A 14,665-nucleotide genomic window follows, 5' to 3' on the forward strand; every position below is an offset into this window, starting at 1 on the left:
CACCTGTTTTTTTCTGCTCTTGTTTCATGCGCAAAAAAAAACCAAGAGCCAAAAAAACCGGATCCTCTCGCAGGCTAGTTTTTCTTCCAATCAATTTCATTGTTTTTAAAGCCAGTGAAACTAAAGGCTGCAATGGAACTAGATATTCTTCGCTGTTGATACTCTAGGCAACTTGTTCATTCTATGTTCTCCAACATCGGCATACCTACATTGGTTACATGAGCAGGAAGTCTGTCTGTTCCCTCGACAATGGAAAATAACCCTCTTTTTTTCATCGCCTTGTTGCAACTTGAAATGAAAATATCGCCTAAACTTTGCATTTCACGAAATCTTTACATATCATCGGAAACTTCCATCGAAAATGTCATGAATGTGTCCTTGTACATCCTTGTAAACAGAACCTGAAAATGCCGTTTTGCAACAAAACTTAAAACTCGTTTCTGTTTGTCTCATTTGATAAAGAGAGAATGATTAATGCTTTCATTAAGATAGTATTGCCTTGATTTTTCAATATTTCCAATGTTCACTTTTCACCCACATTTACTGCTAACTATTTCTTGGTGAACCAGAAACAAAATGAAAAATGTTTAAAACACATGACGTCGTCCACCCTTGTCTAATGTGAAAGCATGATCGTTTCAATTGTAATGCCTTCTTATCCAAATGCTAGTTATGTTAGTTTGTTTCTCTGGTACCTTATTAGTGAACACTGAACTAATGCTCACACTCTAAACATGAAAATCAACCACAATATTCCCTAAACCAGATAATATTAAACATAACCCAAATATTTCAATTCATTTGTTCAATTCACGAGTTTGCTCACAGAGCACTTTGATTTAAACGGGCGAGACACGTTTGCGTGGTTGCCGACCGGGCATGGGCAAACTCTCATTTACCAGATTACTGTACTTGTTGCACGAACGGTTATTTTTGGCAAATTTTCAGTTTGTGTGCCCTCGTTTTGATGGTCGTCTGATCCAAAATACTAACGAAGTAGTCCAAGCAATTCTTGCATGACTGCATGATAAACAGAATGTCACTTTTGGCTCCCTTATGCTCTTCGGAGATTCAACGATCGCGTGATAGAACACTGATTTAATGATAAAAAGATCTCGGTGTTTTACCCCGAAATTGAGGTCGTTTTATTGAGTAAAATACAGCACCTACATGGTATCTTAATTTGCTATCTGAATGAGGCCTAAAATAGTCTAATTTTAATGGACAAATATGGAACCACGGGCTGACAGTGGCTCAACGGAGTCTTAATTTGGGCTGAAATAGTTCTTTCATAGGGCTGTTTTAGCCTAAATTGTACCCAAATGGCGTCACAAGAGGCCGAATCAGATCTTCAGGTTTACATTGATCTTTTGAGCTTACAATCAAGACTCTTGGTCGCTGTCCGCACCTGAATATTTTTAATTAACAAAGTTGTGTACTGCTACATGGTTTTATTAGATTAACAACTAAATATCACACATATCATCAGTTTATAAAATGGTTCCCACTGAGTGAGTTTGGTGAAAGGTCATGTCAGAACATCATCATCATCATCATCATCATCATCATCATCCTCAGAGTCATCTGGAAGGTCAAGAAACAGCAGAACAATTGTCAATTTTAGTAGGTACGAGTTTAGCGCTACAACGTTGATACCACGTATGCAGGACATGTAGGGAGCGGTTTTCCCTGTAAGGTCACGTAAGAAACGACAAAAGGAGACAAAGGTTAACTATTCATTCTTTTCATTCCTTTATGTACTCTCTTCTTACTCAACAAGATTGTTTACTCCCTGTGGTACAATAATTAAAATATTTATTAAATCCATTTTGAAATCACTGGTTATCCTTGCAATCTGATTGGCTCTCAGTGGTGCGAGTTATTCACGAATCGCACTATTTTTTGCACTAAATCGCATCTTTTTCTCAGCCAATGAAAATGGTACAGTAAAACAAAACAACCAATCAGATCCCAAGATAAGTTTGAAGTAATCAATAAAATTTTAGGAAAATGAAAGACAAAAAGCCGTTGTGTGGAGAATTTTGCAACTACTATTGCCAAAACTTTGTTGTTATTGTAGTTTTTTCCAAAGAAAATTGAAGAATTGAATTAATTACAGTTTCTGAATGACGATTATGAGTTCCTTCGGGCAGAAGACCTACTTTAATGGAAGTTTCCAACTTTCAGTGCCCATTTTGACGAATATTTTGGCGATTTTTCTTCAACATCTGCTCAAGATCCGTATGATACCGAGTCCAGTAAAACATAAACAAACGAAAACCACACAACAACAAATTCAGAGCCATCTCAAGAAGGTAGATGTTTCTAGGTTTGCGGTAGTTTCCAACGAAGCAACAAAAGAGTTCAACTCTGTCGCTGTGAATGAACATAGTCAAAATACACCCCACTGCACAAAACAGTGAATGAACGAACGTCTTATATTTTACGAAGCCGGTGCCAGTCCCGCCATCTTTGAAATATCTTGAAACAAATGGCGCCGCAAGAACTTGACAAGGTCCTGAGTGTTGAGTCCTACGCCGAGGTCACAAAAAGAAAAGGAGACGATAACGAGCTCCCTTAAAATCATACCATTAAACGGTGTTTAAAAGAAAAAAAAACGTACTATCCACTGGACATCGTGCACTCGAGGGAGTTTCACAACTCAAAAGAAATCGATCGCAGAATTACACAGGATGCATCTTCAAATTCCTTCTCCAAAGACAATGAAAGTCTCAAACTCAACCACAAAAGAAAGGAAGGCCTTCCATCATTGATTCAGGAGACGAGAACTGAACTTTTGTACCTGAAGTAGACTATTTTCGGTCTGATTTCAGAACTGCTTGTTTCTTTGTCATGCTCGAATGAGTTTTCGTCACATGACATCGTTTTGCATACTAAATGAAACGTAAAGGCGTTTCCGGTTCCGCATTTTTTAACAAACCGGCTACTAGGACCAAAACTCTAAAATTTAAGGCGATAAAATCGTGCGATTTCAAAATGGATCTAATAAAGTGGCAATTGAACTTCGTGTCGTGCAATTTTGGTCTGAAATCGTGCTCGTGATTTCAGACCAAATTGTACTCCACTAAGTTCAATTACCATTATAAATAAAGCGTTTTAACAGGCCGAATTTTGGTCTCTGGTGCTCTCAACTACTGTTTAACCTTCATTTGGCCGCGTTGAAACATTCATGGATATTTATCCCCGGATATCAAAAGCGAGCAGCTGTCACTAGTAGAGTAGATAGCGTCCAAGGTTAGATATCCAGTGCCTACTTTTTTAAGTCTTTCTCTAAGACTACTCAATTAGAGATATCTCAGATAGCGCTCACAAGTCATTAATATTATTGCAGGCCAACTCTTTTCAGATTAGCAATTTATTTGGGACAAAAACTGAACGTGCGAACGTTTGTAGCAAGTTGTGGGGATTCCCGCTGTAGGCTGTGTCATATGACATGTTTAGACTAATCACGCGATAAGTTATAATTTAACAACCCGTCTGCACAAGAAAGTGAATGAAAGGAAAAACGATAAAGAAAACTGATATCACCACTGATGAATAGTAACAGAATGAGGATTTTTGATCGTTTTCACGCCATATTTTGTAATGGTTACTTATGCACGTACTGAGTCAATTCACGACACTCAGTCTTTCTCCTGTTATTGCAGGCGGAGTTATGACTCAGCCGCTATATCTATGTTTTGAGCAGAAAAGAGATATTTTGGCTGGTAGAATAATTTTTTTTATTATTATTTTTGACAGCTAGGACACAAAATCAAAACCCCTTGGTCGAATAGTTAGAAGGATAATAGAACATGATAGTCTTTATCTGACTTAAATAACCCATCTTTTTGAGCCTTAAGGAAAATGTATTGTCATATAGCCTAATCATTTTTAGTTAGTTCAGAGTTATTTCATGTGTATTAACTTTTTCATGATCAGTTACACCAGTGATGACGTCATCAGACCACGCCCATGGTCATGTGACTAGTGTCCTTGACATATTACGTAGCTGAATTGAATGAAAAACTGCATTCCTAAGCGTTTGAAGAAACCGGAAGTGTCCCCTTGATCTATCTATCAAAAATTGCCTTATCTGCGTTTGCGTAGTTCACACTCAGATAAGAGGCACTTCGATAAGATCAAAAGAAGCACAAAAATGCCACACGAAGACAGCTTTTTTTTTCTTTTGCACCTGTTTTTCTGTTTTTCTCTTGTTTTTTTTTATTTTTTTTTTTTGCATGTACTTTTTTTACTTTGCATTTCGTGAAACAGAAAGAAGAAACATCTAAAATGTAACCGAATTTGCAAGTTATTGAAATGCTTATAAATTTCCCCCGCTCGCGCTGACGCAAGTAACTGGAAGTGAAATTTCACTTCCTTAGCGATGCGATCATAAATCGGTAAATGGGCCCTTATTCCTTGGACATAAGGTGTTTCTCGATGATCACATTTTTTCCTCAAGCTTTGTATTCGGAAAGACCTTTCGCCTTCCAGAGCAGATAATATTCTCGGACAAATTTATGTGTATGCTTCCTCGCCGAATAGAGATCATTGTGTATGTTGCTCGCATAGAAAAACAAAACAAAGTTATTGAAAAACTTACCAGCATTTTCCACAGGTTTCTCGGCAGAACCTGGCATAGAACTTTTTGTTGCATAAATTTTTAGCCCGCATACAACGAGGCAAGGCAAGCCTGTTACGACACGAACGGCTCTCGCGAATAACTAAAAGAAAAAACGACAAAAGAATTACAAATTAACGAGCGGGAACTTGAAATATTGTAAACTGTTGAGTTTAAAACTGAAATATGCTTGCGTGCAAGACAGGTTGATAAAATCTTTTGAATTGCCCATCCGTCTATATAGGATTAGATTTAATCGTCCCTTATTTATGCCGTTGCTACGCAACTCATAAGACGATTCTCTTCGATCTAATTCGTAAAGGATGACAATTCAACAGATGGAGTAGTTCGGTTATCTCTTTATACTTGTACATGTATTACAGTGTAGACTTTTGATGCACATCCGTTCACTGCAGGCTGAAAACATGACCAAACACACGTCTGTTTTAATATCCTGTTCAACTGGTGACTTAATAAAGAAATGTAAAGAATAAGACTCTGGTAGTCTCCAGCCTCAAGTTGGAAGAACGTACTCGTAAAGAACTCGTTAACTGTGCCATCCGTGTAGAGAGCCGAACGACCTTACTCATTCTATGAATACTGCAGCTAGTAATTACTCATGTAATGTGATCTATCTGAATCTATGATTGGCTTTGCTATGGTTGATGTAAAATATCAAACGCGAAAGATCGTGTTTGACCACATTTCCAAATATTGATAAGAGAGTTGAAAATACGACGCGCAGCGGAGTATTTTTCACGAACTTTGAGATGTTTTTAAATGTGGTCAAACACTGTCTTGAGTGTTTGATATATCTTCTTAAAACTATGGAGAAAACGTAGAAATAAAATTGTAAAAATCTGTGGCAATTAAGATCAGATATCCAAACACTGTCACGATCGTGACTTTTCTTGTTTAAACTTGAGTATAAGAATCATTATTCTCAAATAGCCGATAGTCATGTAATCACTGCACCTTTTCTTTAATGTTAGCTGGAAAAATTACAAAATGCAACCCTCTTTTGTAGACAAAGCAAGGGTTTTACAGCGCGCTTTTGTTTTCTGCGAACGATGGTCAACTCGCTGAAGTTTTAGACGTAGAAAATTCGAGGGATATTACGCGCGCATAATGGTTATTGGGCTGAATTCCGGACCGAGCGGTCCGGTGCAGCCCAGGATAGGTCATTTGTTTACTCTCACCGTGCCTCTCTCCACGCGAGATTATGAATGGTTACTGGGTAAATACTATTCTAATGTAAGCCTGACTGCAGAATGACGGAGAGTAATAAGCTGCAAAAGACTGTCATCCTATCCTGAGTCAGTAGCAATTAAAGGAGAACTGAAGTCAAAAACTGTCATGTTTTGTAACACTTTTTTTAGAAAGCCTAACATAAGTAAAGTCGAGATTAGATAGTTATTCCTGTCCGTTTCTTGGTTTTCGCGAGAAAGAAACTGCCTATTTCCCGCTTTTTGGGCCTTTTCATTGCGGGCCCGTAATGCGTGTCAGCGGTAGGCTGTGACGTATGATATGGGGAACACTGAAGAAAACAAGCGGTACGAACTGAAAGCTGTCGTTCTGTCGCGGATTTCCGTTGCTATTTTCAACATGAGTGGTGTACAGCCATTTCGGTTTGAGCCAACCTATCCTCCTGGTGAAGAACCAGTTGATTCGGAGGAAGAAGGAGACGAAGGGGACGGCGAATTAGCCAATTTTGATGTTAGAGTTGGAAACATCGAATGGTGCATTTGTGGGGGGCAATTGTGTTCCAATGTCGACGGCCGATGAGTGTTTTGGAGGCCCTCAATCAAAAGTTCGACGAGTCGGGGGTTGAATGCATAACCGACCACGCAAAGTTTAGAATTGTATGCCTGGATACAGACGTGCTAAATACTGTCCTTGTTGCAATTCACAACGCACGCTGTAATCCCTTGCCGGAACCCATCGAGAACAGGTTAGTAGTTTTGAAAATACAGCCACAAAAATTATTTGTTCATTGTATAATCCGCATATTTTTAATCTCTTCTAGAACATGGCGTTTAGCAGCCTACCGTCAGTTTACTTGGTGGGTTCATGGCGTACTGGGAAAAAAACCGGCAAGTGATTCCAGCGTGCGTTGTGAAATTAATTAGAAATGAATTTCCAGAGGAGAGTGGTGAATATGCCGGATTCAAACCGGCGGAAATCGATTTAAATTAAATTTTCGAGACAAGCAATCGTGGATTTTAGCATGCTTTATCAATTGCAAAAACAGTACTCGTCTTTGGCTAATACTCTTATATTGATCTCTAAAATTAACCAGTTTTATTTTCCAGTAGTATACTGGTTCTTGTAATTATTTTTTCGATTTTCAACAAGTTGTTCAATCCACCTTAGAAATATTTATAAGTAATAGTCGTGATCAAACCCAATATTCCTGGTTTGTTTTGAATAAATTATGATTTGAAATTTGAAAGAAATGTATTGCTTGCTGTTGTTTTCAATGTATAGACTGGATGTCATGTTGGCTAATACTCTTTTATACTCAAAAATTGATACTCTTATATTGATCTCTAAAATTAACCAGTTTTATTTTCCAGTAGTATGCTGGTTGTAATTAGTTTTTTGATTTTCAACAAGTTGTTCAATCCACCTTAGAAATATTTATAAGTAATAGTCATGATGAAACCCAATATGCATGGTTTGTTTTTATTAAATTTTGATTTGAAATTTGAAAGAAATGTATTGCTTGCTGTTGTTTTCAATGTATAGACTGGATGTCATGTTGGCTAATACTCTTTTATACTCAAAAATTGATACTCTTATATTGATCTCTAAAATTAACCAGTTTTATTTTCCAGTAGTATACTGGTTGTAATTAGTTTTTTGATTTTCAACAAGTTGTTCAATCCACCTTAGAAATATTTATAAGTAATAGTCATGACGAAACCCAATATGCATGGTTTGTTTTTATTAAATTTTGATTTGAAATTTGAAAGAAATGTATTGCTTGCTGTTGTTTTCAATGGATTGACAGGATGTCATGTATTTAAGAAAACAAAACTGTTGCTTTACATTTTTTACTTGTCTGACATTTTCTTTGAAAAAATAATGTTAATTATCCATGATCACAGGTATTTCGATCATTTGATATATGACCTTGTATCTTGCCTATTTGAAATAAGCACATGTTATTCAGTGTTTTGTTTTGTTTTTTAATTTTTTGCTATTGCTCTATGTAGTTACTAAGCAGTTTGCAAGCAACGCTTTTATGAAAGACTTTTTAGCGGTTTGGACAGTCTTTCTGTGTCAAATTATATGGAAGCTTACGGACACAGAGTAAGTAGCTCTTAGAAGTGTATACCATATGTAGTCTCAATCCAAACAAGCCATTTCTATTCCAAAAAAAATTTAATAATAATGGCTGTAATAATTGTTGAAGGACTGACTGGGCAAGATGGCTTGTTATTATATTGTTCAGCACACCAACATCATTGCTTTAAATAACCTAAACTTGGCAACAGTTTGATTTGAAAGTCAATTAAATGAAAATAACTTTTCCCAGAGCAAACCACCAAAAAGGTAAGATTTTTTTGGTGTACATGTACAAAAAAATACCAAAGAATAAGTGAACACTTGCCCGAAGCCCTTCAAAAACCATTGCATCAAATTAATTCAAGTATCAGAAAATCTAGATGTATGCCTTGCAATAACGTTTGCTTTATCTGGTCGAGGGGTGCAAGCAATGTTGCGTGGAATATGTGGTGCTGTGATAGTGGCACTTCTTTCAGCAACATCTTGACACTTCCTTTCAACAATTGCATCCAGCAATGGGCGTACATGATCCCTTGTTGTCTTCTCCATGATTGGCTTAGCAATGCACTCCTTACTTCTTTTGGGGAAGACCACCTTGAAATGAAGCTCTCCGTTGGTTTTTCCCCGCGAAGCAGTGGCATGGTCTCTGCTGGTGTTGGCATTGTGGTCAAGGGCTGCTAGCTGTGTTCGAGCAACCATGCCCTCATACCAAAAGTGCTGCCGTTTGGGGAGGTATTTTGTCTGGGCGCTGTGATACACCTCCAAAGATCCAGTGTGACAGCTGAGTGTCAACTGCTGGATGTCTTTCAGTAGATTTTTGTCAAATACTACTTCTTTTAATGCCTCATGTGCTGGTGAACCTGGCCTTAGCCATCTCTTGGTTCTGGCCACATTTCTTGGGATGGGTGGGTGGGGACATTCATGATAATGATCTGCACTGTCCCAGTGATGGATGTTGGCAGTGTGGTGGACAATTGATATCCACTTCTCTCGTAAGAGTTCCTTGTCCCCATTGCATGTGTCGGCACACCACCAGAGATGGTTGGAGACTGACTTGATCCAGGGAAAAAGATCACCGCAGTCCTTCTTCTTTGCCTTTTCAGTTAGTTTTTTAGTGACACTTTTTGCTAAATGCCACACATCAAATTAGTGATCCACAACAGGGTAGATTCGTTTCATATCTGACTTAATGCTTACATGGCAATCAGTTGCCACAACCTTCACTTTAGCTCCTTTACCCTGGATATTTTCCATGCACCCTTTAAATCCTTCTCTCTCCATAGCATTACTGCTGGTCACTTCACTGACCTGAACAATTTGGAAGTCAACAATTTTGTCGCTGCTTTGATCAATCATGGTGTAGGTGCCATATTTGGCATTATGCCCTGGGCTGTTGCAGCGACCATCTCCAGAAAGCTGTCTGTCTGTCTTTCAACTCATTAGAAACAGAATTTTGTTCTCCCTCCCAAACTTCATTAATTATTGGAAATAAATATGAGTCTTGAATGTTACAAAACGTTTTCTCACTGAAAAAGCATAACCTCAATATTTCAGCTAATTTAGCTATCTTGGTGTAGGTGGCTCCACTTAGAAGAATTGACGAGGACATCAACAGGTTTCCAGCAGCCATCCCTTTGATCATTGGCTGGCTGTTCCAGAAGTAGGTGTGGCCATTTATGCACTTAAGTGTAACAAGCAACAGAGAACCCTGGGTAGATTCATGCCTTTTCCTTATGCCTGCACCACACTCAGGGCATCTTTTAAAAAACTTAACTAATTCTAGTTTGAACACAAGGAACTTGACATCATCTTATGGGTTGACAGCTTTTGAGTCTTCAGTTTCTGACTGTGAATTGTTTGAGTGATCTGACATTTCATCATTTTCCAATGGCACATAAGATGGATCCTTTTGCGGTGAGTTGTCTGGGGTGATTTTCTGTTCATGGGAAGGGCATACTTCATCAGGAAAGATCACTACCTCTCCGTAAAAGTTTTCATCAGTTTGAGTGCTTTGGTCACACAGGATCACATCAAATGAAGACTTGTACGTTTGGGACTCGGTCGATTTCATCATAAGTTGTGCTCCTCGTGTGTTAATTTGACACCCAACATCACTGGTAGACTTATGGACCGGTACACTTGTTTGATTTGCTTTCGTCGGTTCTACATTAAGTTGCACCAACGGCCCCTCCAATGCAACCTCACTATAATCTATGCCCTGGGTATTTAGACAGCCAACTTCCTGGTCACATTCACTTGAGGTACTAGCTACAGGTTCTGCATGTACATCCAGGGAATTTTGAGGGGCAGCTGCTGAATTACATTCAGTGGAGGTACTAGGTTCCACGACATTGACAGGGGAAACATGCTGCGTCGTGGTGAGTGATGCAATATACTACAAACCAAAGCAGACATTCCGTGACTTGGTGTTCAGCAATTGCGTGAACGTTTCCCCTACATATATGTAAGATTAGAAGGTACTTCGAGTTGCGTCTAGCTAAAATTAATTCAGATTCTTACCTCTTTCTTTGCCCTGTCATGCAAACGGTTTTCAGACGATAGTCGAGGCTTCTTCCTTGGCCGATGGACAAAAATTGTTGGTACAGCATCCGGCTTCAATGTACGTTTTGCTTTCAACCCAAGTAGTTCTGCTTTAAGATCACGTTCAAAGCAGTCAGGCTCGAAGTGATCGGAACACAACCGAGTATCTTTGGTAACCACAAAGTCAACTCGGGATATTTTTGTTAACCACTCTTGCAAGAGAGAACCTTCTGTAGGAAGACGGTGGAAACTTATTCCATGCTCCTTGCTAACAGACCGAGAATCATTCGAGCATCCAACAGCACAACAATACACCATTACGACGGAACAGAGGAAACGATCGATATGCACATAAAGTGAGTAGTGAGTCTTACGAAAAATGGACAGCTTTATTTAATACAAAAAGATTGACGCAAGACCGGAAAAAAATCTGCCTGAAATATTTGAAAAAGGTGCGATAAGACATGAACAGTTGCGATAGGAACGTGACGTGCATTGTAAATCGATCTCAGTCGTTTACGAAATTGCAATCATGGGATTTCCGTCGAGTGAAGCGCTGAACTAACTCGAAACGTAATTCAGTCAAACGCTAAAACCGTCGCAACGCTAACTATAGAAGCTTTTAGAAGCTGACAATGAATAATTATCCAATTAACTAAAAAGACACAAGACCTGGCAAATTCAATGTTTATTTCAAGCTCAGAACATATTCACTCACTACAGCTGTCGAAAGCTGCTTTGAGTTCTCTCACTATACTAAGAACAATTTAAGTAAACAAATATTCAAAACCAGGTGAATTTCATAACAATGAAAAAGGAAAATAAGTGGGCTCAATTCAAATTACCGGAGTAAATAATCCTATGCAACATACTTCGTGCGGCGGGTGTTTCTATCGAACGCTCGCAAATCATTTCGATTGCGGACGAAAACTCAAGCTTCCATGTCCAAGCTGAAACATTCCAGTGAAGATATCACGTAGAGGACTGCTTAAAGGCATCTTTCCATGCTAAATGTTGCAAATCTTTCTTACTACACTAACCAACAAGGTCACCATCACTCAAAATCCTTCATCTGTTTTTAAGTCTCTCGCACATGTTCCCCATATCATACGTCATAAACTACTAAAGTAACCGCTGACCCTACCGTTCTGAGCCGCAATGCCAATAGCCTAACATCACAGTAAAAACTATTTTTTTGAAGTCAAAAAAAAGCCGAAATGGCAAAAAAAAAGTTTGAAACATCAATATACTAGGTCTAAACTATAAGAAAAAAAATACTTGATTTTTGCCTTCAGTTCTCTTTTAAGGCTGTCTACAGTCTGCCCATCATTTCTGAAGTGTTACTCATATTTGTGATAGGTTTTCTGATAACCCTGCTCATAAAATACAGGAAATTGTCGTTTTTATTTCAAAAGTTACCTTTACTGTCATTTGTTTCGGTCCTAAGCTAAATATGGTAATTCCCTTGAGAGGGTAAGCTTCCCAAGCATTTTCTGACCCAATTTTATTGCAACCGGAGTTGTCATAAAATCGTAACTTAAGGTTATTCCCCAGTATTGCATTGCGCATCGCTACTGTGCATAATTTCACGCGTGATTAGCGCGCGCGCAATTAAAAAGGGGGCTTTTTCTTTACAGCTGGACCTCGCCATAGAGGTAAATCGTCATTTCCTCGCAAACGAGCATGGTGACCTATCATTTTTTTCTGTTGTTTTGAATTGAGTAATAAATTTCTCTGTGTAAAATAAATACGGACCAATTCTCAGTGTAGAACAAAAAGCAATCGTCGGAAACGTGAATTTAGCAAGCAATAGTGACTACAATCATGGTGCTATTTTAAGGATTTATATGGGTATAAACAAGGTGCTGTTGCTCCTTAACGAACATGGGGACCCCTCATTTTTATTTCAAAATTTAAGTTCCTATACTGATATAAACAATCAATAGGCAAAGTTTCACAAAAATCTCAGTGCAGGTTCTATTTCAGTGGAATGACCTTAAGGATATCCTTAATTACGCGTAAATTTTATTCTCATACAACCTTCAGTGCATTACAAGGTTTTCTCTCTATGAGAAAAATTATATCGTTTCTTAACACGGAAAAAAAAATTGTTATCTTTCACATGTGAAGATTTCGATGACGTCACATCTGCTGACGAGCTTCTAATCTTTTCATGCCAAATGATATTAAGTCGAAACATTCTGAGAATTTTCGGAAAACTTCGGAATGTAGTACGACCAGTGTAAACACTAAACAGTAATAAATGGCTCTAAAAGTGGCTGCGTTATTCTCATTATGGGCGGTGATTGGTTAAAATGCAAAAAGTGAAGAGAAAAACTGTGCTTGAAATATGAAGAATTGTGCCGAAAAGTTACCGACATATTTTTTCGCCGCTTTAACTGGAGTAATTATTCCAGCAGAGATCCTTGTGGTTTATTACTTTAGCCGATGACCATCTGCTCACCGACCACAAAACACCAGCGGTCCAAAGAAACAATCTCTGTTCTAAGAAATTTTTTCCGAATAAATTTCTAAGGAACCCGTCAACTTGTTTAACTAATATATAATTTCGTCTACGCTTTTTTTTTTTGCTTTGTAAAACTAAACCCCCAGCAGCAAGTTGGCAAATAAAATTTCTTCAAGCAAGAATTAGAGAATGACTCTTTCTTTCATCTGTTGAGCACTAGTTGCTGATCACTGGGCTAAATCGCGATGGAGGCTACTCCTGCTGATGATCGCGGTTGTGTTTCGTTTGACTGGTGTTAAATTTCTGACAAGGGACTGCTAACGATCAGAGGAAAACAGCTTTCGAAAATTATGGACGCGGCACAACTATAAAGCTTATCATTTACACTGACTATCGCTATTTGTTTTCACCTGCTCGATTGGCTAATAAAGCCAAAAATGTTTTCTATAAAAAAACGAGAGACTATAGTTGAATTTTAAGTTTTGGGCTTCAGAACAGTGAACTCTACGAGTGAAAGCCGTGAAATGATAATGATAAAAACAATGACGAGTTAATAATTTTTAACTTCGAAGTAAAAATCATTTTACTCACGATTGTTGATGTCTTCCACATCTACAATATCATCACTGTAATCAAAGTCCACATCTAACGCGGAGCATAGAATCACCAGTGTGAAGAAAACAACAACGAGCTTCATGCTGAGCATATTAGGGGCGTCAGAGAATTCACTCAATAGTATTGAAGTTTACTTGCAATATATATAAAGGGTACGCCCAAAACTGAACAGCTTGATAGTATGAATTGTTAATTGGCGTCACCTTTTGAGGATTAATTTTTTTGGCATGTTAGCCAATAAGCACGCCGAAACCTACGGAGAGATAGGCGATTAATGATGGACAGCTAATGTGTTTGGTGCCAAGTACGATACTTAGTGATAACAAGACAAATGTTATCGCTACTTTGTTCGGTATTAGAGGTTATTTAGTAAGGTTACCTGGAATAACACATTCCTAGATGGTTGGCTAGGTCAAAAACTTCACTATCCTTACGTGTCCGTCATTGGCTGTTTTTCTTGCGGGCATCCCACTTTGTTTATATCATGCTTTTTTCGAGCGTTTTTTTAAGCATGTTTTCTTTATCTTGTTATCACGGTTATTCATGATTACTCATTTATTCATGATTACTCAAGTTGTTCTGGTTATTTAGCATAGATCAGTAATAGCTCAACCTGCGCGCGCGAGGCATATCAAAATCTGCTTCATGTGTTTGCCTTCACTTCGTTTTTGTTTTTGTTTTGTTTCCTTTATCCACACGTACCCCTTCTTTCCGAAAGATTAATTCCGCGTACGCGTCTTGGAAATGAAAGCAGTCCTCTTTCACATTGAATTAGCCTCCGATGCGTTGATAGGAGGCTGTCAGATATCCTATAAAATTTATTCCAAAAAATTTTGCATATATTATTTAGAAATCAAGAAATAACGTCGTAAGTTCCACAGTTATGTATTGTAAATATAGCTTAAAAGATCACGTAGCTTATGTTGATGATAAAATAATGTTACAAGGATCTACCATCTCGATTAGGAAGAAAACCTAATTTGCATTTACTTTCAACACACAGTTACATAATGCATGACCCTACAAAACCAGTTCATCTATGACCTCGTCAGTAGGTCGCTCCCAACTGACGAGCGACCAATAGTTGTCATTGCTGCGATAATATAGTCTTTTGGTAAGAAGGCACA

The 14,665-nt window shown here is 38.1% G+C and overlaps 1 long non-coding RNA gene and 2 pseudogenes across 3 annotated transcripts; 1 reads left to right on the forward strand and 2 right to left on the reverse strand.

The window, feature by feature from the left end:
* Positions 1–1,401: 1,401 nt before the first annotated feature.
* On the reverse strand, positions 1,402–14,221 carry LOC145482752 (uncharacterized). The gene is made up of 3 exons (XR_014048808.1): positions 13,515–14,221; positions 4,607–4,727; positions 1,402–1,584 (listed from the first exon to the last, which is right to left on the reverse strand). It is a non-coding gene; the product is annotated as an uncharacterized LOC145482752 (long non-coding RNA).
* On the forward strand, positions 5,594–6,822 carry LOC145482735 (P2X purinoceptor 7-like; annotated as a pseudogene). The gene is made up of 2 exons (XR_014048801.1): positions 5,594–6,575; positions 6,651–6,822. The product of XR_014048801.1 is annotated as a P2X purinoceptor 7-like (transcript).
* Positions 8,276–11,722, reverse strand: LOC145482672 (uncharacterized; annotated as a pseudogene). Its single transcript, XR_014048795.1, has 2 exons — positions 10,436–11,722; positions 8,276–10,310 (listed from the first exon to the last, which is right to left on the reverse strand). The product of XR_014048795.1 is annotated as an uncharacterized LOC145482672 (transcript).
* Positions 14,222–14,665: the final 444 nt, after the last annotated feature.

Source organism: Orbicella franksi, chromosome 3, assembly GCF_964199315.1.
Source record: "Orbicella franksi chromosome 3, jaOrbFran1.1, whole genome shotgun sequence".
Taxonomy (NCBI): domain Eukaryota; kingdom Metazoa; phylum Cnidaria; class Anthozoa; order Scleractinia; family Merulinidae; genus Orbicella; species Orbicella franksi.